The following is a 24,005-nucleotide window of genomic DNA, read 5'->3' on the forward strand; positions in this document are numbered from 1 at the left end:
AGAGATGGAGAAATAAATCGTCAACCTATATCAGGATGAGATCTCGTTATTCGTCGACGATAGTAAAAGCATGCTAAGTAAGCCGACGAGCTGGATTTTTTAGCAAATTGAATAACTTAATTCGGCCTCCTGCGGCTCGTCTATCGTTTAACGATACTACTAACTTAACGGTAATACGAAATTCGTTTTATCGGCAGAGATGATAAACCAAATTTCTTTTATTTAGAATCTCCGACGAGTCGATAAATTTCTCGCTCGCGTTACGTAAACGGGGGGTCATTTACTTTCGACACGTTTTTCTTTGATCGAACGTCTTCGAAAAAATTTCGAGAAAATACGAGCATAGGAATGGTACGAACTTACTAACTTTATGGAACAGGATGATACACTTCTCTAGCAGCGTTTTTATTCGATTCTTCGACAACTCGATAAATTTTCCACTCTTATTCCGTAAACGTTTTTACGGTTACCACGAGCCGCAAACGTGGGCCATTTATGACCCACACGTTTTTCATCGGACAAAAGTTCTTGGAAAAATTGGAGAAAATTCATACACCATCTTTCAACCTTACAAATTCAGATGCTCAAAGTTGTTCATCCCGTAACATCTTTCTTACAGACAGTTTCAAAGGTTTGTTACTTGTTCCTGCTTGCGAGAAAGTCAGGAAATTTTCAAACTTACTCGAACACGAGAGTAAAGTTTAATTTAGTTTCAAAATATTTATGAATATTCATCAGAAGATGATCGCACGTCTTTGACAACATCAATCTGAAACATACGTTTTCGTTCGTCGTTGATGAAAGCGTCTGTTCCTTACGACCACTCGCTGGCAATTCTTTCAGCTGCATCGTTAAAACCAAATTGCACCTGGAATTTGCATTCTCACGGAGAGGTAGAGCCACGTGTAACACAGTACGGTTGAGGAAGCGTAGCCGTGAGCCGGGCTTATTGCGAGGAAATCCGGAAAACGACGGGAAATACGCGAAGCGTATTGCTTTTCAGCTCGTTAATTCGCTGGGCGTTTATTAGTCTCTCCTTTGGATTGGCTGTGAACGAGAAGGTCGCTTCGCGTCGCCAATCACCGTGAAAATTCTTCAGTGACTTTTATCGGTGTTTTTGGATTTTCATTCGACGATAACTTCCCTTCTCGAGGCCTACGTAAACGAGGATTCCACGTGGACGAACCTGGTCAATCGCGTCCCAATTTAGAATCAACTTTCATAGAAAGAGGACTAATATGAAGACACCTCACAGACCTCGCTAAAGAAATAAAATAGTCAAATTGGAAGATGGTATATTTCATTGGGGATAGCCATCCACATGTTATTTGGCAATTGAACTAGAAGAATTTACTAAATGTCCAACTAGACAAACTGTAAAGTACAAATTAAGTAATAAAAAAAAAGAAAAATTTAGAATCAACGATAAAGTTTACGAGACGCTTATGTCGATCTTTTTTTTAATTTTCATCTGATGGTAACTTTTTATTTCTGACCTCGATAGATAAACGAAAATTTTGATTTCGCTAAATGTTGATAATTCGAGTGGGCAAAGGAATGTTGTTTGTTCGTTGTTTCTGTGAAAGCTCACATTTCGGGACGTCAGCTTCGATTAGCTAACTTTCGACTGATCGAAAAATCACACACAGTAACGATTTTTTCACGGTGCAGCTAATTCGGCATAATTCTAATTTACCTTCGCTTTATAAAATATGTAAATATATTATATAATAATTTTTATTATTGTTAGAATATTATGTATATATATATAGACGTAATAAAGTAAATCCTTGAGGTAAATAAGACGATCGACTCTGGAAAATTGAGCTTATTTTGGGAAGAAATTAAATTATATACAGTAATAGTTAATAACAAATCAGCTATAAATTTTAGCTGGAAAATCGAGAACCGATTTTCCAAGTCCGAAATTACCGTTCTTCTTCCGTGATCTAATCTATTCAGTAAAATGGCTGCCGGTAAAACAAAGCAGAAGTAAAAATGTCGGTTGGCGGGTAGTTTGAATTCTATAGAATTCACATATATAATACCAAAGAATAAATTACAAAGTGAGAAGTATTAAAGAGGCACCATAATTTTGCAAAATGAATTTACGCATAGTAAATATTATATGATATATAAATTATATATAATAAGAACAGTGGATAAATATACCATAGTATAATAAATATAATATAATACATATATACGATAATGGACGAGACACGCGAAAACGTGTATCGCGGACCGTCAACGCCATCAGTTTCACGAGATGCTCGAGAGTAAAATGTTGAAGTAATTATTTCTAGGAAAATTCTATATTCTGTTCTTTTATATATCCGTAGCCTGGACACCACCGTTACGAAAAAGGTAGAATTTACTGAAGCAAAAAAGTGAAAAAAGACAGAGGTCTTATCATATTATTGTGTCATCGAATATGAATGTCGTTTTTGGGGTTATAAGCTCTAGAAATTAAAAAGAGCAATAAGTAGATTTTTATTGCTGTTTCTTGTAACTTCCAGCTAATTCAATTACACGCCAAGATTAAATTTTTGGTAATTTCTTTTGCTCTAAATGTATCAACGTGCTCCCTGTAATTTCTTATTGTAATGTAACACTGCTAGAGTGAGGTTAGGATCTGGATCAGCATATACTATACCTGTACCTGTACTTATACTTACTTCAATATATATTTCAAGAGACAGTATATATTACAATTTCATCCACGCGTTTCTCTATCAGATAACCAGAGCAAAAGATCATTTGCATAGTTGTGTAACGTTGTGGAATGATAGAACCGGGAGTTAAGTAGGGACGATCGTTTATTAGGTTTATTTACGAGCATGCTCGAATTTCCAATTAACGCTGGTCCCAGCCGGATTTCCCCTCTGCGCCGGCAATTTCTCCAATTAACCGCGTTGCGAAATGCCGTTACATAATAGATCAATTAGCAAACGACGTCTGATTCGTGTAATAACCCTGTCCACGTGTCTCTGGAGAACATGCTGCTTTCGTTCTCCTACTTCTCTGCCGTACGTTCGAAATTTGGTCGATTTCACCACTGACAAAATGTACAAAATTTCGTCTCCTCCGATAGCACAGACGAAGTAGAATTTTCATAAACTTGCATATTGAGATATATATGTAATTTTGTGTGTCACGCCGGATTAGCCGCGCGGTAGTAATACACATATATGAGTATGAGTGTGTGTGGGGGTACGTGCGTGCACAGCGCCTCGTAGAATAAAAGAACGTTTTTTTCTTTTTTATTATTTAATTTGTACTTTACAATTTGCCCAGCTGGACATTCGATAAATTTTTCTAGCTAGAAGAATGTAACTGTTCCATACTCATGATGGTGGAAAGATGGCGAGACAAAGGGAGTGCTGAGACAAGGGAGTGCAATGGGTATCTACGAATATCTCGTCAATCACATATTAAATAAATATGAAACTATTTTAATATCACTTCTACGTGTAACGTAAGTGTTCCTGCATATATATTTCGGCGACCAAAATTCACAATTCTCAACATTGCAAACTTGATTTTCGCGATAACGAGGCGGAAATAATCTATTCGGATCTGTGACAGTCAGCGGTTCGTTCTTTTCGCTCGTAGATTCCACCATCTTTTTGATCGCACTACGTTTGCCGTGTCACGTAGGAGACACAAGAAATCACGAAATTAACACATCACTGGTTATCTCCACGCATCGTAGTTCGAACGTTTCGTAAGTAAGTTAAAGAATTCGCACTTCAGGTAGGATAGTAAAATTTATTGTACGAATCCAACAGAGTAACAGAGTAAGTGTTATAACAGAGTGTTAACGATTCGCAATCTTGCAATAGAGTGTCGAATGTGGATTCTGGGTAGGCTTGTATGCTATATAGAGTTTGGGCCCTCTGGAGGGATTGTCGCCAGTCACAAGTGGCTATCTTGTTACTGTCATCTGAGCCTGGGACACTAGCTGATGGTCGTCTCGATGGTATCACATCGAAAACACTGGTCGTTTCCTCGCGTCGTTCGAATGATTTCGCGCAGGTTTAAACGTTTCACGAGCAAGGTAAGAAAAATTCAGATTTTGGATATGCTGGCAAAGTTTATTATGATATGTGAATTCAACAGAGTGACTGTTAAAAATGTTAGAACAGAGTGTGTCGATTTTGTCTGATTTTGGCAAGGTTTATATACTATGGGTTTGGTCTCTATAGAGAGGGGATAAGGCCCAGGTCACAGGTAACCATGCTGTTACTGTCTTCTGACCCTGGGACACTGTTTATTGCTAATTTATGGCTCTGTGACAATGGCTGTGGTCTGCAGGATGTTTGTTAGGTGTGATTATCCCATTATTGTTTTACGAGCCTGTGACAACCGCGACACCTTGGATTTAGTAGCAGACAGAGTATGTTTATGAGGATTCATTGTTTCGCAAATTTTTATGTGACTTATTATTATTAAATGGTTCTTAGGTAAATATGGAAATTCAAGACTCTGAAATTTCGAGGGAAACTAGTTCATAGCGGACGAAACCCTCGTGCAACATTCGGAATCGATTTGTCATAATTATCATAATTATGGAGAAATTGTTATTACAGGTTGATGCACTTTAACACGATTGCCATATGGCGGATCTGAAAAAAGAGGTTTCACTTTTTTCCCGGAAACAGTAAAAAGCCGTATCGAAGTATATATCGTGTCAAAATTGGAGAAAAATTATGTCGGAATATCGCGGAGCGAATTCGTTAATTTTTGTAAAACCGTTTCTTAAAATGCTCAGAAAAAAGTAGGTCTACGTGCAGAAGCGAACGCGACAACGTATAGAGATACGTGTGTAAACGTTTGAATAGCGAGTGACGATTCATTGCAATATACGTCGCTTTCTATAGCTGCAACTAATTTGAATAGCGTTTGTGGACGACGCTGCAAATGCCAAAATTAAAGACTTTTGTTCTTGCGTAGGAAAATATTTTCTACGTAGCAACGAGAGTACCGTAGCTTAGAATTTAAGTGCAATTGCACCTTCCTAAATATTACAGTTACTAATAACGCTAAAACACGTAGAAAGAAATATAAGTTAATTATTTCTTAGCTTTTGTCTATCGCCATCTATCTAAATTCTAGTTGAACATTCAGCTTTCTTCATGTTCAACCAATTAGCTGTTATATTGTTGTTGTTGATAAAAATTATTTAATTTATACCTTACAATTTGTTCAGCTGGATATTCGGTAAATTTTTCTAGCTTTTTTGAAACGTGCCTGCCTAAAACGTATGGTAAGAAGCAAGCGATGACGAGTATATTCGTCAAACGTAGAGCACGCTTGGCTGTTATATATTACAATATAGAATCAAGTTGTAACAAAATGACTGCTTTATTTTTTCGTTTCATCACTGCAATTTATTGCAATTGGCAAATTGCAATTTAAACGGCAAATTGTGACCACCTTTTACGCACGACGAGTATACTCGTCGTAACACAAAATATTGCCATTTCTTCGTGACGAGTAAACTCGTCAAACACGGAATATGTAGTATCACGTCGTTTACACTTCGAAGTCTACCTTCACTTTTGGCCGCGTAAACCGTCGACGTAACGATATTCGTTTTGGGAGACACTTTTTCGTCACGTTCGTTCGTTTCTTCGGATGGGAGAATAGCAGAGGCGAGAAATCGAAAATATCGGATCGGGACGACTGGAGAATCTCTGTCGCAATCGGCTCCGGTTTTCCATCAAAATATCTCGTAATTTGAGATTCTCAGGACTCCCGAGACTTTGGACATTCTGGTGAATTTTCATGTTATACGTACATAGGCTGAAACGAATGAAAGAGAGATAACAACGAAAGGTTTGTAATAGATTATAAATTATACGTCGTAAAGTAGATTCTAAAGTTTCGTTATAAGACGTTATCGTTTATTATGTAATTTTATAATTCTCGAGAATCCCGCGGAAGTCTGGAGAATCCCGACAACATCGGATTACGAGATACTTTCGAAACTCGAGCCGACCCGGCCCGAGTATCCGGTTCCCGATATTTCCAGGTTCTCGCAAACCCGCAGAGAATAAACTCGCGTTCTAAAATTTCAAACGAGACGTCCATCGAAATTTAATTATACAGGACGAGGAAAATTCGTATTGGCAAGAAACACATCGAAAGAGTAAAGCTCGGGGGTAAAGTTTAGAACGGTCTGTATAAAAATCCAGCCGTCCATACGCCAGAACGGATTATATTGGCACAAAATTCAATCGAAGCTGTTCGCGAGTATCTGGGGGAAATTAGGGTGGATCGGCGGTAACACGTACAGGGGAAAGTTATCGAGAACGATGACTTTGACAAGGTCAGAGATATTTCAGGGTAGTTATTTATAGACAGACATTTCAAGATATTTCAAGGTCATGGAAATTGACGACCATTTGCTCCTCTCCAGACGATTGCTGAAAATTCTAGCGAAAGGTGTATCAATGAATAGAAATCTTATTTAAAACCTACCCTTACCACACCCGGTCAAATAATCGGTTCCAAAATTTAATTTAACATTGTACATTCGTCTAATTTATTTCTTTATAGTTACTTAATCTATTATACTTGCATTATATTTGTTTTATATTATACATTTTTATATATTATATTATATATACTTTATATGTTTTACATTATGTATTTACATTGTACTTATATATATTATATCTGTTAAAGTAATAATATAATGTTTTATTAAATACAAAATTTATATATAACAGAATAACTATTTTAAATTAATAAATAGTTTATACGTAACATAAACTATTCTCTTATACATCTCAAACAGGAATGAATTTATATTGAATAGGCGATGCGCTCGTCTCATGGCGGTTTCCTTTTGTCTTCCTCTCTTTCATTCTTCGCTCGTACAATAGAGATTTTCTCTCTTATTATTTAATTTGTACTTTATAATTTGTCCAGCTGGACATTCCGTAAATAATACATTGTATTACACGTATATTATACGTTGTAAGTTAGTATATTTGAGTTATTTCTTTCGTTCGTCTAACATTACGTAAATTCTTATATTATCCGATTGGTCGATTTCTCAATTTGTATTGCTATAAGAATTTACGTAAAGTTCGACGAACAAGGGAAATCACGACGAATGTATAACTGTAAATTAGATTTTCAAGCCGGTCGTTTGGCGCTGCTGGAGGTTAATGTAAATGCGATATCTCTCGCTAGAATCGCGACTGCTCCCTCTTAAAGCGATATTCGAGATCTCGAACTCATACTTGTGGTATTCTTCGCGACGATGAAAAGCTGGTGACACGTCATGGATAAAGTAATTTCGCGGCCAGCGACGTTCCCTTCCGAGTTTTAAATAACGTGACAGGCATTCGCGCTGCTTTGCATCGAACGAACTGACGGCGGCGCTGAAATTGGAAAAGTTCACTCGCGATTCTTGCCGAACGTGGCCGAAGTTCCATCGGCAGCCGAGAAATCGCGACCAATAACAATTTTTATGCCTTCGGCGTAGAATTTAAGTAGAAACGCCGCGGTAAATCGAAGGCTGAGAGATTAGCGTAGAAAACGAGGGATTGAAACGCGTTATAAAAATTGCACGAGCTAATGGGTACAGGTGGACTTTTCAATTGTATGGAGACGTCGACTAAACGCCTATAGCGCCTCTTCTGGTCAAAGTTGAATTAACAGCCAAGTACGGTTCTATAGCCTTTGTCGATCGTTGTAGCGCATATACGGCTTGAAAATAATTCGTCAAAAGCATAAGTAACGCTGTTCGACCGGTAGATCGCGTCAACGAGACTCGTAAATTCTTGTTACGATTAAATAATCGACGCCACGAATTGATCGATCCTCTATTTCGATTAGGATAATAGAGACTGATTATAACACTGAAGTAACAGGTTATAATATATACTATATTCCAACAACTTTGTAGGTATGAATAGTTACGCGCCGTGAATATAGACGTATTCTCACAGACGTGTAAATAGTAAGTTCTTTTTTTAATATTTAATTTGTACTTTACAATTCGGTCAGCTGGACATTCGGTATATTTTTCTAGCTTAATTGCCAAATAACATGTGGATGGCTACCCCCAGTAGGATACCATCTTCCAGTTTGTCTATTTTATTTCTTTAGTGAGGTCAGTGGGGTGTTTTCTCTTTAGTCTTCTTTTTATGAGAGTTTTGCTCGCTTCAGCAGACAGCTGCTTTCGATGTGTCGCCGTTCTTTCATTGTATTTTTTTGCGTCCCTGCCGATTTCTTCTTTGACCGTTGTTATTTTTAAATCTTCCCGTATATCTTCGTTTCTTACATATCACGGGACATTGACTATTATAAATTTCTTCGATTGTAGCGACTCTAGTTTATTTATATGGCTCATTGCTGTCCCCCATAACGGTATTCCGTACATGCAAATTGGTTTTATAATCGTTTCGTAAATTTTTAATTCATTTTCCATGCTGAGTTTAGAGTTTCGACTAGTTGGCCAGTACATCTGTCTTCTTTTTATCCGTATTTTGTCTACAATTAGTAAGTTAACTGTTGACTGATCAATGAACGAATAACCAGTCAAGACATTGACTGGTCAACGGATGAAAAACCAGTCAAGAGATGTTGACTGATCTAAGGCTGATAAACCAGTCAAGAGATGTCGACTGATCTAAGAACAACAAACCAGTGAAGTTCGGTGACGATGCTGTCGCAGAGGGAACTATTGCTGGGAGTTGGTCGCCTCACCACCGGTCGATTGCTGGTGAAAATGACCGTCGAACATGGGAAAATTCTGACCTTCCCATTTTTCACTCGATTGAATAATAACCATAAGCAACGTCTCGGCTTGAAGATATTTTATAACAATTAAGGGCCTTGACAATAAAATAAAAATGCTTAGTTTTAAGACAGTTCCTTATTATTGCTGTCCGACTAATTATATTTGCACAGCTAGTGGCCGTCTTGATCGAGGGATGGATTCTGGTTTATGTAAAGGGTCACCGGACCTAACAAACGCTGAACACGAGCAAACACAACTTAGGTGTAATAATAAACGTAGATATAACAACAAAGATATAAATAAACGCAGTAATAGGTAAACACTAAATAGTCGCTCAGGGGAAAAATGCTCCTTCCACGGTAGCCGAAGAAAATCGAGAACGAACAAGAGAATATACGGAGGTGAGGAAAAGAAGAGGGCGAAAATTATCGTTCGTTTGTTCAACTCTTTCTTCACGCTTGGTAAAGATAGTAGGAGAAGAGAATTTCCTGGAATTTGTACAATTCGCCTACGCTACTTATCTCGTTACAGTGCTAATGAAATTTCGAAATGTTTCGTCTAACAAATACCGTAGAGTTTCCTCCTAATATCGCCCCTATTATGCCAAAATCGAGAATATGTAAATTTTCATTTTTTCATTAAAGAAACGAGCCGAGCGCCTTTTTCTCGTTTTTAGCTACGTGGATTCTTAGACTTTTTCCATCCGCGATCTCATTTTATATATCATATATGTATATGTATATGATTAGACTGCCAATTTTAAAAGTTGGAAAAACGCAAAGAGCGCACAGAATATGGAGAAATGAAAAAGAAGAAAACATTCAAAGTGAAGTGGTACTTGTCATAACATTTAATGGGAAAAGTAAACTTTTGTTCTATCACTTGCTATTATATCAATAACAATAATATATAATATATATATTATAATGGTATATACAGTGTGGTTGATAACTGGTGGTACAAGCGTAAAGGGGGTGATTCTACGCGAAAAAATAAGTCGAAAATATAGAACAAAAATTTTTCGTTTGAGGCTTTGTTTTCGAGAAAATCGACTTAGAAAGTGTTCATAGAAATTTAATTAGAAGAGCAGAAGTATGTGTTCGGCAGAATGGGCAACATTTTCAGCAATTTTTGTAATAATAAACTTTACGATTACTTCGTATTATTTCATTATGTATTCCTGATTTTCCGTTACGGCAAAAACAAACTTAAACTGCGATAATATCCATCGAGACAACGATCTACAGTGAGATCCGTTATAACAAGACGTGATGAAGTGCACGCGTACCGAACGAAAATTCAAAGTCGACTTTCTCGAAAACAAAGCCTCAAACGAAAAATTTTTATTCTATATTTTCGACTTCTTTTTTCGCGTAGAATCACCCCCTTTCCGCTTGTACCAACAGTTACCAACCACCCTGTATATGATTGGACTGCGAATTTTAAAAGTTGGAAAAATGCAAAGAGCGCACAGAATATGGAAAAATGAAAAAGAAGAAAACATTCAAAGTGAAGTGGTACTTGTCATAACATTTAATGGGAAAAATAAACCTTTGTTGTATTACTTGCTACTACATCGATAACAATATGAAATTGCATAAAAATCTGCAAACGATTGTATTCTACAGTTAAAACAACGTATTAAGAACGAAGAAGAGACAGCTGCTAAATCCAGCCGAGGGAACGTTAAAGGATTACAAACTCTTGCTACGAGAAAAATATTAAGCGCTCGTTGGGGAGTTAAAATTGATGTCATGGAATTTACACTTGGTCTCTAGATTCAGTCGACTCCGAAATCATTAGCCACCGTGTAGCTTATTGGGCAAGTTCAAAGACACATTCTCCGCATTACACTGTAACCGAGTGTTTTCAAAAACAGTTAGAAGAAAAGACGGATAGACGATAAACGCGCAAACAAAAAGAAAAATAAAATATTTAACAATATTTAACAGCGTGGCAAATCTCCAAACATTATATTATATCACGAGTGTAAAAATTGCCGTGGAAGTTACACGCGATAGTAAATGATACTTCAAAAGAAAAAAAAAAAACAAAAGAAAAAAGAAAAATGAAAAAGAAAACGAAAAAGGAAAGGAAAGAAGAACCTGCATGGAAATGGAAACGATTGCCCTTCGGTTTCCTTCGTCGAGTATCAACGTCTTTCTTCCCTTCCCAGCTTTAATTAGGAACGTATAAGGGTTGAAGGACGTGGGTTAAAGTGGTTACGAGGAAGAAACGCGTCGAACGTCGGATTAAAACGAAACAGAAGCCACTGTACCTGCAGCTATTTTCTTTCTCTCTGTTCCTTCTTATTCTGTTTCATGTTACGTACTGTAAATTAATTTATGAAAACGAAAGGAACGAGGAGAAATATTGTTTCAACCTTGACGCGTCCTTGACACTCTCGCCTCGAAATAAATCATTTTCTGGCACGCAATGCTCGTATCAAGCGTTTTCTTCGTGCTCGTTTCCTCGTGTCTCGTAAAACGATTTTCTGCTCAGTATGTTTATTACGGTATTGTTGAGAGACATAAGATTTTTCGTTTATGCTACTGGTTGTCGACTGTGAATATTACGACGCCGACTCGTTATATTCGCGAAGAAAGTCGAACGAATTCTGTTCTACTTAGAATTTTATCGTTAACGATTCATCTAATGTTTTATTTAACATTTCACTGGGTACTTCGCTATTTTACGTTATAATACACGAGGAACGAAGTAACAATTATTAGTTAGTCAACAGTTGTTACAAGATATAGTTTACTTAGTTCTGTTAATAGTTTAGAATAGTTAGTAATATTTATCGTAATAATTATTTCCTTTTAGTTATCTGTTCTTTCTGTGCTTTTAATAACTCGTTAATATATAATTAATAATTAATTGAAAAATACGAAGAGCGAAAAGTATTCGATCTTCACTAAATAACATTATTAATAAATATCGTATTATTTATGGCTGACAGTGTATGTCGATAATTATACGTACATTAACATGCAACGAATATGTTAATACTGAAGTCATTAAGAATATTTGAGAGATTATTAGTATACTTAATTGTTCGTGGTACGTGTGCATACGTAATACGTATATTATAATTGTAAAAGTTTGTGACACGCATATTTGCCATATCGAGACTTTGCGAGCGAACGAACTTTCTAACTAGTTGCGATTACGTTTATGTAGACTTGCTTATGCTAGGCGAAAGTTAGGTTATGCTAGGCAAAAGTTAGGTTAGGTTAGGCAAAAGTTAGGTTACGTTAGGTTGCCTTGAAATAACGCGAAGTTAGCGACGCTGGCCATTTGTCATGGAAGAATAATCGATGTCCGTGCATGGCTCCTTCGTCATTTCGAATGCATCTTTCTCCGGATGCAGTTTGTCAGCGTCCCCGGACTTCGTTCTAAAGAACTTCCGGTTCTTTGACAAGCAGACCTTATTTTTAGACGTTGTTTAGTTCGAGTTGCCGCAAAATTGAGCTATGAGTATGCTAGGCGCATATGAAAAATGTATAGAAAACTATAGGAAAATACATGTACAGAGGAACGTAATTCCTGATGTTGAGAATTTCTCGTAATTAAGGTTTTAATCTGTCTCGAATTTCCTGCATTTAAAAAAGCTACAGTTTATCATAATTCTATAAACTCTAAATAAAGATAATTCTACAAATCCTTCAACCTAACCTCAACCTAACCTCAATCATAGTTCTATAAACTCTAAGTAAAGATAATTCTACAAATATTTGTCGTTAATTTGTTCGGAAGATTTCTACAATTTAAGAAGAGAACGACTTATCATATTGCGAATCGTATCATCAGAATATAAGTGTACAGGATGTTTCATTTTTTCTCGCGAATCGGTGTCGGTATATTCTGCGATTGAAAATAAGAAAGAAGTGTTATTTAAACACAGAGCCGTAAATGTTGTTACAACGTAACAACGCTGATGACAACTTTATGAACGACTGATTTTTTGTCTGTTTCTGCGTGAAAACGAGGTCGATTTGGTATTTGCAAGAACGGACGACGCTTTGAACAAGAACTTCGTTAAACACGACCGATCGATCGAACAAGAATCCAGTTGGTTTATAATTTTGGTATTTTGTTTCAACGTTGTAATAAAGCATTTGCCACCCTATGTTTGTATAACATCTTTGTCGTATTTTTAATCGTAGAATACGCTGACACCGTTTCGCGGGATAAAAGTGAAACACCCGTACAGTGTATCATAATATCGTAGTATAAATACCTGGATCTATTCGACTCTTATAAAATCGTCGAATGTAAATGAAAAATTCTAATATGAGAAATAGAGCGCAGCATTGTAAAGATGATCGTTGATAAAGTGACAAATACATCGAGCAGAATAGATCGAACAGAAGGTTGATCGTGTAATCTGAAGCCTGAAAGGAACCAAAATCAACAAGATTGCGACTCGACTATTCTAAAGACGGTACAGTGTGCAGTGAAGGGGCTGAAAATAAACAGAAAGGATGGAAAGAGCATGGGACAGGTTGTCCTCCGTCGCGATCGACCCTCCACTTGACGTGAATTTTCTCCAAAGCCACGACTATTTGTGGCCGTGACTAGGGGCGCGATCCAGGCAGCAAGTGAAAAAGGCCAGCAAAGATCAGGCAAGGGGAACAGGAAACGGTGAATGTTTGCCGTCTGGTCGCCTCTGTCAACCGATCACCCGTAAAACACGAAACTCCGTGATATCGAAACGAACTGCGCCACTATGCTCTTCCCATTCGTCTTTTATTTCCCTCTGATACTGCGAAGATTCTCTTTTTATCATTTTTCCTCTCTTTTTTTTGTTATATTTGCATTGCACCGTTTAGAAGAATTCTAAACGCTCGGAAAGGGGAGATTAGGAAGGGTTAGAAAAGATTATCGATGTTTGCTCCTCCATGATGCAGAGTGGGAGCGCACGAGCTTTTAGTTTAAATCCGCTGTCATTTAAGCAGCGACGTTTATCCCCGAATTTGTATCGTTCATAATTTAAAGAACGATACACGCGATATCGCAATCCTTCTCTTTCTCCTTGCCCCATCGAGCAACATTTACATCTCCGATTCTTTTACCGCGTTCTCCTTGAACTTTCCAGCATTTCTCAGCCGATAGTAACAGCTTCTCCAGAGCAAACGTTATTTATATATATTTCTTGAATTTCTTGTTCCAATAATCTACACGTGCTATTATTCTTCATTCTTGAATTTCTTGTTCCAATAATCTACACGTGCTATTATTCTTCATTCTTATTGTTATATTCTTTTATATTCCGGGTTCACAGCCTGGAGAAAGGGCTTGGTACGCGTATTTCTAACTGTCAATCATTTTCATGCGAATATTAGATCATCCATCATGTCCAAAGATACATACCCATATATATGTAGTATCGTGGACAAAAGGCCTAAGGTATCGGTCGAACCATAAACAATGTCGCGAGAGCCGAGACGCTGTCGGGTCCATCAAGGTCCATCAAAGTGTCGTCGGTCCTTCAAGTGAATAATTTCGTAGAAAAGACCTACGTGACCCTGGCCACGGCCCTAGCCACGGAACCACACATGCGTGGTGGGGCTAAGAAAAGACAAAGGGATGCTAGCCTAGGGGGTATTAGTTAGTTGGGAAATCGTACAGTGTGAGTTGAGAAGTCAGAGAGGGTGAGCGCAGAAGCCGGAGAGTGTGAGTAGAGGAGCCGGAGAGTGTGAATCGGGAAGTTGAGAGCCGAGTATGATAATAAGACGCACGACAATATTGTAATTAGTTCGTTGTTTTGAATATTACTCGTTAAACCAAAATATCATTACTTGTCTTTCCTCTAAGACCCATTTAAGATACTACATATATATGTCGAGTTCTCATTGGGGTTAAAGCGTTTAACAAATCTTCATTTGGATTAGCCATTGTTGTTATACGATATTGTTGAAAATTGTGGATCTTGATAACCGAAATATTGTTATGGAAACATCGAATTTACACTTGGAATTAATATTAGTATAGTCGTATATTTATTTTATGGACGATTTCTAGGATATTCATCGATACGCACTTGCACGCGTCTCAGCACTTTCTTCCATACCCGACTGTTAACCGACTGAACAGTTTACATTCATCTGTTTTCCAGACGCCGTGCACACACATACCTCCAGTGCACACACTGACACCCACATACCTCCAGTGCACGCACTGACACCCACATACAAGTATCTCTACACTACGCATTTAACCCAGTCCAGCACACAAAATTATACATATCTTAATAGATACAGATGATATTTAATGGTACAAATATGATTATTACAGAATTTGACAAGTAACCGTGGAGATTAGATACTCGAGATGCTAATGACAATGATCTTAGGTTCGATAACGAATATACGGTCAACGGGATAGTCAATGCGCTTTTTTCCAAAGTCTAAGTCTGAACTTACTTGTCCACAGTGCAAGCGTAACTCAACTTACTCCTCAGTCCAAGTGGAACTGCACTTGTATACTCTTCTTTGTATATTCTTGCCCTATTCTAAAGGCCTCGATGTTCTTTCATCTCCGACATATATATGTTGCCTTTCTTTTGGAATATTTAGGAATACCCGTAATACTCTAGTCTTTTCATTATAGCTATAACTAAATAATAAAGCTTGGAAGTAGTTGTTTATGATTCAATCCGATTATGTTTGCCCGAGATTTATGACAGCAGGCTTGGGCTCGAAATGACACATGGGGTCGCTAAACGTAGCCACGGTCACGGGATGGACGTTTTTACCTAACAGAGGTATGGAGTAATTGTATAGCTCTCCTTAAAAATATAGTTGACCCGAGGGGTACAGAGAGGTACGGAGAAGAGTATATAAGTGCAGCTCCACTTGGACTGGGGAGTCAGTTGAGTTCTGCTTGTACTGTGGACAAATAAGTTGAGTTCTACTTATACTGTGGACAAATACGTTGAGTTACACTTGAATTGTGGACCAGTAAGTTGAGTTCGACTTAGACTTTGGAAGAAAACGCATTTGCTATCCCACTGACCGTGGATTCGTTATCGAACCTAAGATCATTGTCATTGGCATCTCGAGTATCCTATTACCACGGTTACTTGTGAAATTCTGTAATAATCATATTTGTACTAATAAATATCTTCTCTAATGCATAACAACACTCTTTAATCCAAAGGAAGATTCGTTACACGCCCCTAACCTTAATGACAACTCGACATATATATATATCGGATTTCGTTAGAAATTTTATAAATAAGGTAATAATAATAACAGTAATAATAGTAACAATAATAGTAACAATAATAGAAACAATAATAGTAACAGTAATAGTAACAATAATAGTAACAATAATAGTAACAATAATAGTAACAATAATAGTAAAAATAATAGTAACAATAATAGTAACAATAATAGAAACAATAATAGTAACAAATTTGAAAATTTGAAAATTTGAAAATTGGAATTTTTGAAAATTTGAAAATTTGAAAATTGGAATTTTTGAAAATTTGAAAATTTGAAAATTTGAAAATTTGAAAATTCAAATTTGAAAATTCAAATTTGAATATTTGAAAATTCAAATTTGAAAATTCAAATTTGAAAAATTGATAATTTGAATTTTTGAAATTTTGAATATTCAAATAATAATAGTAACAATAATAGTAAGAATAATAGAAACAATAATAGAAACAATAATAGAAACAATAATAGTAAGAATAATAGTAACAATAATAGAAACAATAATAGAAACAATAATAGTAACAATAATAGAAACGATAATAGAAACAATAATAGAAACAATAATAGAAACAATAATAGAAACAATAATAGTAACAATAATAGTAACAATAATAGTAACAATAATAGAAACGATAATAGAAACAATAATAGTAACAATAATAGTAACAAATTTGAAAGTTTGAATTTTTGAAAATTCAAATTCGAAAATTCAAATTTGAAAATTTGAAAATTTGAATTTTTGAAAATTTGGAAATTTGAAAATTTGAAAATTTGAATTTTTGAAAATTTGAAAATTTGAAAATACAAATTTGAAAATTCAAATTTGAAAATTCAAACTTGAAAATTCAAATTTGAAAAATTGAAAATTTGAATTTTTGAAATTTTGAATATTCAAATAATAATAGTAACAATAATAGTAACAATAATAGAAACAATAATAGAAACAACAACAGAAACAATAATAGAAACAATAATAGAAACACTAAGAGAAACAATAATAGTAACAATAATAGAAACAATAATAGTAACAATAATAGAAACAATAATAGTAACAATAATAGAAACGATAATAGAAACAATAATAGAAACAATAATAGAAACAATAATAGAAACAATAATAGTAACAGTAATAGTAACAAATAATAGAAACAATAATAGAAAGAATAATAGAAACAATAATAGTAACAATAATAGTAACAATAATAGCAACAATAATAGAAACAATTATAGCAACAATGTCGGATTTCGTTAGAAATTTTAGGCGTGAAATAAATAATAACTATAACAAAAGCTATTGACAATGTTCCTGGGCTCAATTACGAATCCACGGTCAACGGGTAAACTCTTTGTACAATGGAATACATTTTGTAGCACGCAGACACGTTAACTCAGACGTTGGGTTACTTTCAGACTGACTCCAAGTCAATGACAGAAAACTCTCCAAGGAGATTGCAAAATAAAAGACAGATACAGTCACACATGTCAAATAGATATCGATCGGGAATATCAACAAATTCCCAAGCGCCGTAGCTAGGCAGTTCCACGTAAACCAGCATTGCTCCTGATCAAGACTTGATTGTTTATACAGCGTATCCCTCAACACTGGTACCTCCTCTGTAAGACATTTCATTCATCCCGTGACCGTGGCTACGTTCGGCGACCAGTTATGTCACCTCGAGCCCAAGTATTGGGGAATCTTCCAAAAGAAAGGCCCGTTGTCCCTACATCTCCGACATATATATATATGTCTAAAGAGTAACGAGACTGGTTCTGTAAAAATGTTTGTACGTCGATTAACCAAGAACGTACATTGTCCTCTTCAACACCATATGTACTATATATAGCACCGGAAGCGGTGCTCCCACTGCTGCAAACAGCGTTGGGATTCTTCCACTGAAACTGCTTTCAGTCGGTCGGTCGTAACTTTCTCGATGTTGTGCACAGTTGCAAAATGATGTCCCTTAACGCTTGAAGCATGCGAGGCACGCGAGTAACGCTCGCTCGTCCGTGTGGTCGAGCAGAATCCTTTATTTCAATCCTTAGTCGTGATGTTTTAAAAGAATAAAACGTTCTCGGTTCGTGGAATAATTAGGGGAGGAAAAAGCGATTTGTAGTTACAGCACTGTAGACCGTTGGTTATTCGAGGTGACGTGGAGCTCTATCGGATGATCAAAAAGTCGGATAATACCAGAAGGTCTATCGGTGTTTATAAATGGCAGAATAAAACGATAGAAAATATTTTGACAATGAATATCGTACGTGTTTTTGGTCGATTTTATTTAACCCATCGTTTAATCGGTTGAAAGTTTCGTATCGAACTATTTACACTTTTGTATTCTTCGCGTACAAAATTTCGAAGAAGTTGAAGTTAGGGTAAAGTTCGAGGCACCTCGGTTAATACTGAACTTCGGATAAACGGGACTCGAGTAACCGAGACTCCGTTGTACTTCATGATTCCGACTTCTTACTTCAACATATTACTTCATATTACTTCAACTTCATCAGTTTCACTGTCATAAGGAATTTCATTCACAGAAGCGAGACGAGCAATGTCCATCAAAGATTTTCGTTTTCTACTGGTTTTACAAGAAGGCTCTGCTTTTGATGGTTAACATGATTTTCGCGACAATCGTCAGATACTTATTCTGACTGAGATTGATCATTCTCGATTACACACATATGTCCGTGGCTGCAGTCGCCGATGATACAAAGGCGATAGAAGCCTCTAATACGACGGTGAACATAGATCAAACATGCTAATACGAAAGCATCACCGTTTAGCCGCATCCATAATCCGGAAATTCGTGATCCCGTATACTCTACGTGTTGTATAGGCTGTACGACGAAACTGATGCTGTCGCGTATACAGTGTGTTTGGCTACAGGTGTCAGGTAATTTAATGGCTGATTCTAGAAGTCGAAAGAAGACGAAAATGAAGAATAAAAAATTTGCGTTTTCGGCTTTGTTTTTTAGTTATCGACAATTAAAGCTCGGACAAAATACGCCTGCACGCGAGCAAACCTCCTTACACGGGTGAAAGGAGGTCGGCCGATGCAACGGGGCGCGTGGAAGTTTTCCCTCGTACGAGTACTAGGGAAAAAGACTATGGTATTTAGAGACGTAAACAACCCCGCGTGATGTTTTTCAAAAGAAATGGTGAATTGAACATCAAACCTGCTTACTCCTGGAAATCCATAAAATCGTATTGAAAAAACCGCCTTATGAAATTCCAGAGTTGAGAAGATTAACGTTTCCTCTAATCCTTTGTCTCCGCGAGTATCCACAAAATTACAACAAATTACAATAAATGTTCTATATGTGCTCCGTTTTCTTGCCTGACAGCCTGACTCTTCTCTTCAAATTTTGCCATATTATATATAACAGTAAAAGTAGTAAAAGAGAGGATTTAAACCTGAGGATCACGCAGGCCAAAGCACAGGTCCTCTTCGACCGATCCACCTGTTTCGAAATCAGCTGGTCAAGTGCTCTCAAACTGTCTGTATGAATAAGTACCTGGCAAAGCAGCTGGGTACACCACTTACTTTTACTATAAATCATTGATCTTGTGAGAGTCATAGGTGCTCTTAGCGTAAAGTAGTGAGCGAAGTAAGATTTTTTGGAATTTTCCAACGATTGTAAAGTATTGTATAAGTAGAATGTCGTCCCTCGCAGTCCCTTCACCGCTGACTCGTGCAAAGTCTAAAACACAGATAATTCGCAAAACGGACGATTTAAGTGCTGGTGGGCGGTTAGGTTAACGTCGATTGGAAAGCGGTTTTAGCGGATAATCCACATAAGAATCTCACGCCGCCATGCCGTACGAGCCTCGTAGCGAGCATAAAGCGTTTTCCAATACTTGAAACAGCAGCATGAACGTATGAGTCAGAGGCTATGGTTTTTAGAAAAGGAGTAGGTTGGGCTCGGGGAACGATAGCAAATATGCAAAAGAGGCAGAAGAGATAGAGATGGAATTTTTGTATTTAGGCGTGTGTTCTCGAAGGATTGTGGATATGAATAACCATATTTCGGATCTGTAAAGACAGTGAAAATGTAGCAATGAGGCAAGTGTGGAGAACAGAGGTAAGAAATTTTAAGAACTGCTCTGAGACAGATTCACGTGTAACGACAATAGAAGTACGTGATTTTTATGACTTTCTCCTCGACTCACTATTAATTGTATATTATAGTTAGTACTAAGTATTATATATTACCTGGATAATTCTCGTAATAAACGTGATCGAATCCTGTCGTATGATCCAACCATGGATCATATGATCACACGAGCCAACTATTGTAGTTCTCCGACAGTCTCATATTAGGTTGTCCGGAAAGTCCTTTTCTTTTACAGACAGGTCTTTTACAGCAACGCATCTTTGCACAAACACGAAACCTAATCTGTCGAACGTTGTGATCTTTATTTTGATAGAACAAGATGGATCATACGTAATTCGATAAAATAAATAATAATGTTGTGCATCCATTATTTCCCTCTAAAACGAAAGAAACAGAGTTCCTAATATAAACAGAGTTCCATCTTATTCTGATCGTAATATTTTAGTGATAAATACGCGACAAAAATTGCAAAGCAATCGAACGATTCAGAATCGAATCCCAGTCCAGAAATTCCATCGATCGAACGTTTTTCTGCCTACGGTATCTTTGGTCCAACGACCTTTGAACTGGACGAATTCTTAGCTCGATAAGGTTACCGGAACAGAACGAACACCGAACACTAACGAACATTAGTCGGTGACGAAACAATGCAAAACGAGTTTGGCGTTAACGAGAAATCGTGCGCATCGATTGTATTGGCGCGTTTCCTAATTAGTTGCTTCACAATCGTTTCCTTCGTATTCGCGGCGCTCGTTCCTTCGCGGAAACAAATAGCCGAGACGCGAGCTAAAAACTCGAGAGGTGGAAGAAAAGGTGATTCGAAGAAAGGGAAAGTTGGGTGGCGCAGCTCTCTTTTTTTTCTTTCTTTCGTCATTCAACGAATCTGCAAATCGACCTGCAAACGTTCGTACCGTGCATTCTTTCGCTCGTTGCATTCCTCGCGACTAATTAATTTTCATCGCCAGCTCTCTCTCTCTTTTTTGTAGATTTTTTTCTCTCGTCCTTAATTCCATTTTTCTCTTTTTCCATAGCTTCGCTGATGGAAAATTTCGATTACCATAGCTCGTTTCGAGTTTGCGTCTCCTACGAACGAAATATTGGCTTGGCAACTAAATGACTGCGGGTTTTGCCAATGCCACCTAATGACAAAACCCGCAATCGCTTAGTTGCCAACCCAATAACACGGCGTTTCTTCCTCTTCTTTTATTTTTTCGAGGAACAGTTGGTATAAAATACAGGAGGATCGAAGCGGAGATTGTTAAGCTTTTTAACATATTTGTAGTCGGTGGTTGTGTTGCGAGAGTCCTAAGTGGATGTCGTCTGCAAGTTTCAAGAGTCCATAGCTGTATGCCGCAGAGCTTTGCTATTGAAATTGGAGTGACTATGACAAATAAAATATATAAATGAAAAATATGTTGGATATGAAAAATCTAGGTGACTTGGACATTTTATAGAAAGACAGCTTCTTCGGAAATTCTTCATACCTAAACGTGCAGTGCACCGAAGACTAATTCTTCTTTCGAAACATTTCTTTTTCACGCTGTTGGAAATGTCCTGAAAACGGCGATTGATCTTACGAAGGGACGACAGGAACTACGAAATTTCGAAAGAGCAAACTGTATCCGCATTCGATCCCCTGGATCGATGCTAAAACAGCCCCAAAGGAATTTGATCGCATCTTGTCTACGAGAAATTAACTTCTTTAAATTAATTTCTTAAGTTTTAGAATATTTTCATTACAATCTCCACCCACTGAATCGTAACAATATGCAAGAGTACTATAATAAATTAAAACAATCGAAAGTTCATCAAAATAAACTACAGAAATTAAATACCAAAAAAAATAATAATATTAATATTTAAAAAATTTATAAAGTTAGATATAAAGAAAACTTGTCAATTTTTCGAAAACAAAAGACCGTGCATCGAATCCTTTCACAGCTGTTTTTCTCAACAACCTAAAGCGTCGAATACAGATACAGCCAATTATAATAATTATAATAAATAATTTTTATCATCTTCTTGCTAAAAGATACACCCTGTATACTTTCACGCAGGGTTCGAATTACAATATCTGCTTGCGTACGAAAAATACCTAAAATATCTGAATACGTCAGGCAATCGGCAAAGAACGGCAACAATAATCGAGACAAGATTTGACTTGTCGTCCGCGGCGCGGAATCGAGCGGAATTTAATAGACTTTGGTGGGCATTGTGCGTTCCGGTGGAACGATCATTGAAAATTGCCGATATTCCGGGACGAGCCTGGAATACGGAACGATCTCGTTGAATGACAACGAGATAACGGAATCAACGACGGTATCTCCGTTATTAGGAGGCCGACGATTCCCTCGAATAATGGCCGCACCCACGCTACGTGCCTGTACATACTCGATGTGTTTCCCTCGAAAACATCAACCGCTCTCGCCAATCCATCTGAATTTTACCACTAACGAAAGCTTGTTGCGAGAAAAACCTGTTTTCAAACGTATCGATTAGGTTTGCTTGCCTCATCGTGAATTCAGGATAGGTGAAAAAAAACTGACGAACTGAAATTGCAAAGCTTTGGAAAGTTTAAAGAGACGAATGTCGAGGACGTATTTGTTCTTTCTCTTGTTTGCTCGCGTACTCGTTTGATCGAATGGGAAATAAACAGGGAAAAGTAGTACAACGGTTCTCTTCTATCGTATGCGCGCTATGCGTTGTCTCTTTAAATAAATTCGAGCTTTTAAGGATAAATAGTTAGTTGTTGAGAAGTAACGTCGAATTTCTACGGTGGATAAGATTCTTTTGTTCCTTGTCGATAAAACAGTTTCTAACCTACAATGTATTATTGTATCTTCTTTGTTGATATTTCAGTGCACAGTTTGGAAGAAGATCAGGTTTCAGCTTTTAAGAATAAATATCCGGTTGGTCAAGATATAATCTCCACAGCAAATAGTTTGCGTTTCTTGACAATAAGCATCGTTCCTAACCTAAAATATATCATTGTATCTTCTTTGTTGATATTTCAGTGCACAGTTTGGAAGAAGATCAGGTTTCAGCTTTTAAGAATAAATATCCGGTTGGTCAAGATATAATCTCCACAGCAAATAGTTTGCGTTTCTTGACAATAAGCATCGTTCCTAACCTAAAATATATCATTGTATCTTTATTGTTGATATTTCAGTGCACAGTTTGGAAGAAGATCAGGTTTCAGCTTTTAAGAATAAATATCTGATTAATCAAGATATAATTTGCACAGCAAATAGTTTGCGTTTCTTGACAATAAGCATCGTTCCTAACCTAAAATATATCATTCTATCTTTATTGTTGTTATTTCAGTGCACAATTTGGAAGAAGATCAGGTTTCAGCTTTTAAGAATAAATATCTGGTTAATCAAGATATAATTTGCACAGCAAATAGTTTGCGTTTCTTGACAATAAGCATCGTTCCTAACCTAAAATATATCATTCTATCTTTATTGTTGTTATTCCAATACACAATTTGGAAGAAGATCAGGTTTCAGCTTTTAAGAATAAATATCCGGTTGGTCAGGAGATAATTTCCACAGCAAATAGTTTGCGTTTCTTGACAATAAGCATCGTTCCTAACCTACAATATATCATTGTATCTTTATTGTTGTTATTCCAATATACAATTTGGAAGAAGATCAGGTTTCAGCTTTTAAGAATAAATATTGAGTTGGTCAAGATGTAATTTCCACAGCAGATAGTCTGTCTTTCTTGGCATTAAGCATCGTTTCTAACCTACAATATATTATTGTATTTTTATCGTTAATATTTTCATATGCAATTTGGAGAAGGTCTAGTTTCCTAGAAATAAATATTGATTTGATGAAGAAGCAATTACTGCAGCGAATAGTTTGTTTGTGTTCGTTGGCAATAAGCATCGTTTCTAACCT

At 36.7% G+C, this 24,005-nt stretch overlaps 1 protein-coding gene and 1 long non-coding RNA gene across 9 annotated transcripts in view; one reads left to right on the top strand and one right to left on the bottom strand.

The window, feature by feature from the left end:
• The window catches only part of LOC126917692 (potassium voltage-gated channel protein eag), a 157,913-nt gene that overhangs the window by 52,804 nt on the left and 81,104 nt on the right, over positions 1 to 24,005 (top strand). The gene's annotated exons all lie outside the window — the stretch shown is intronic.
• On the bottom strand, positions 22,690 to 23,816 carry LOC126917725 (uncharacterized). Its single transcript, XR_007711043.1, has 2 exons — positions 23,696 to 23,816; positions 22,690 to 23,075 (listed from the first exon to the last, which is right to left on the bottom strand). It is a non-coding gene; the product is annotated as an uncharacterized LOC126917725 (long non-coding RNA).

Source organism: Bombus affinis, chromosome 6 (genome assembly GCF_024516045.1).
Source record: "Bombus affinis isolate iyBomAffi1 chromosome 6, iyBomAffi1.2, whole genome shotgun sequence".
Classification (NCBI taxonomy): domain Eukaryota; kingdom Metazoa; phylum Arthropoda; class Insecta; order Hymenoptera; family Apidae; genus Bombus; species Bombus affinis.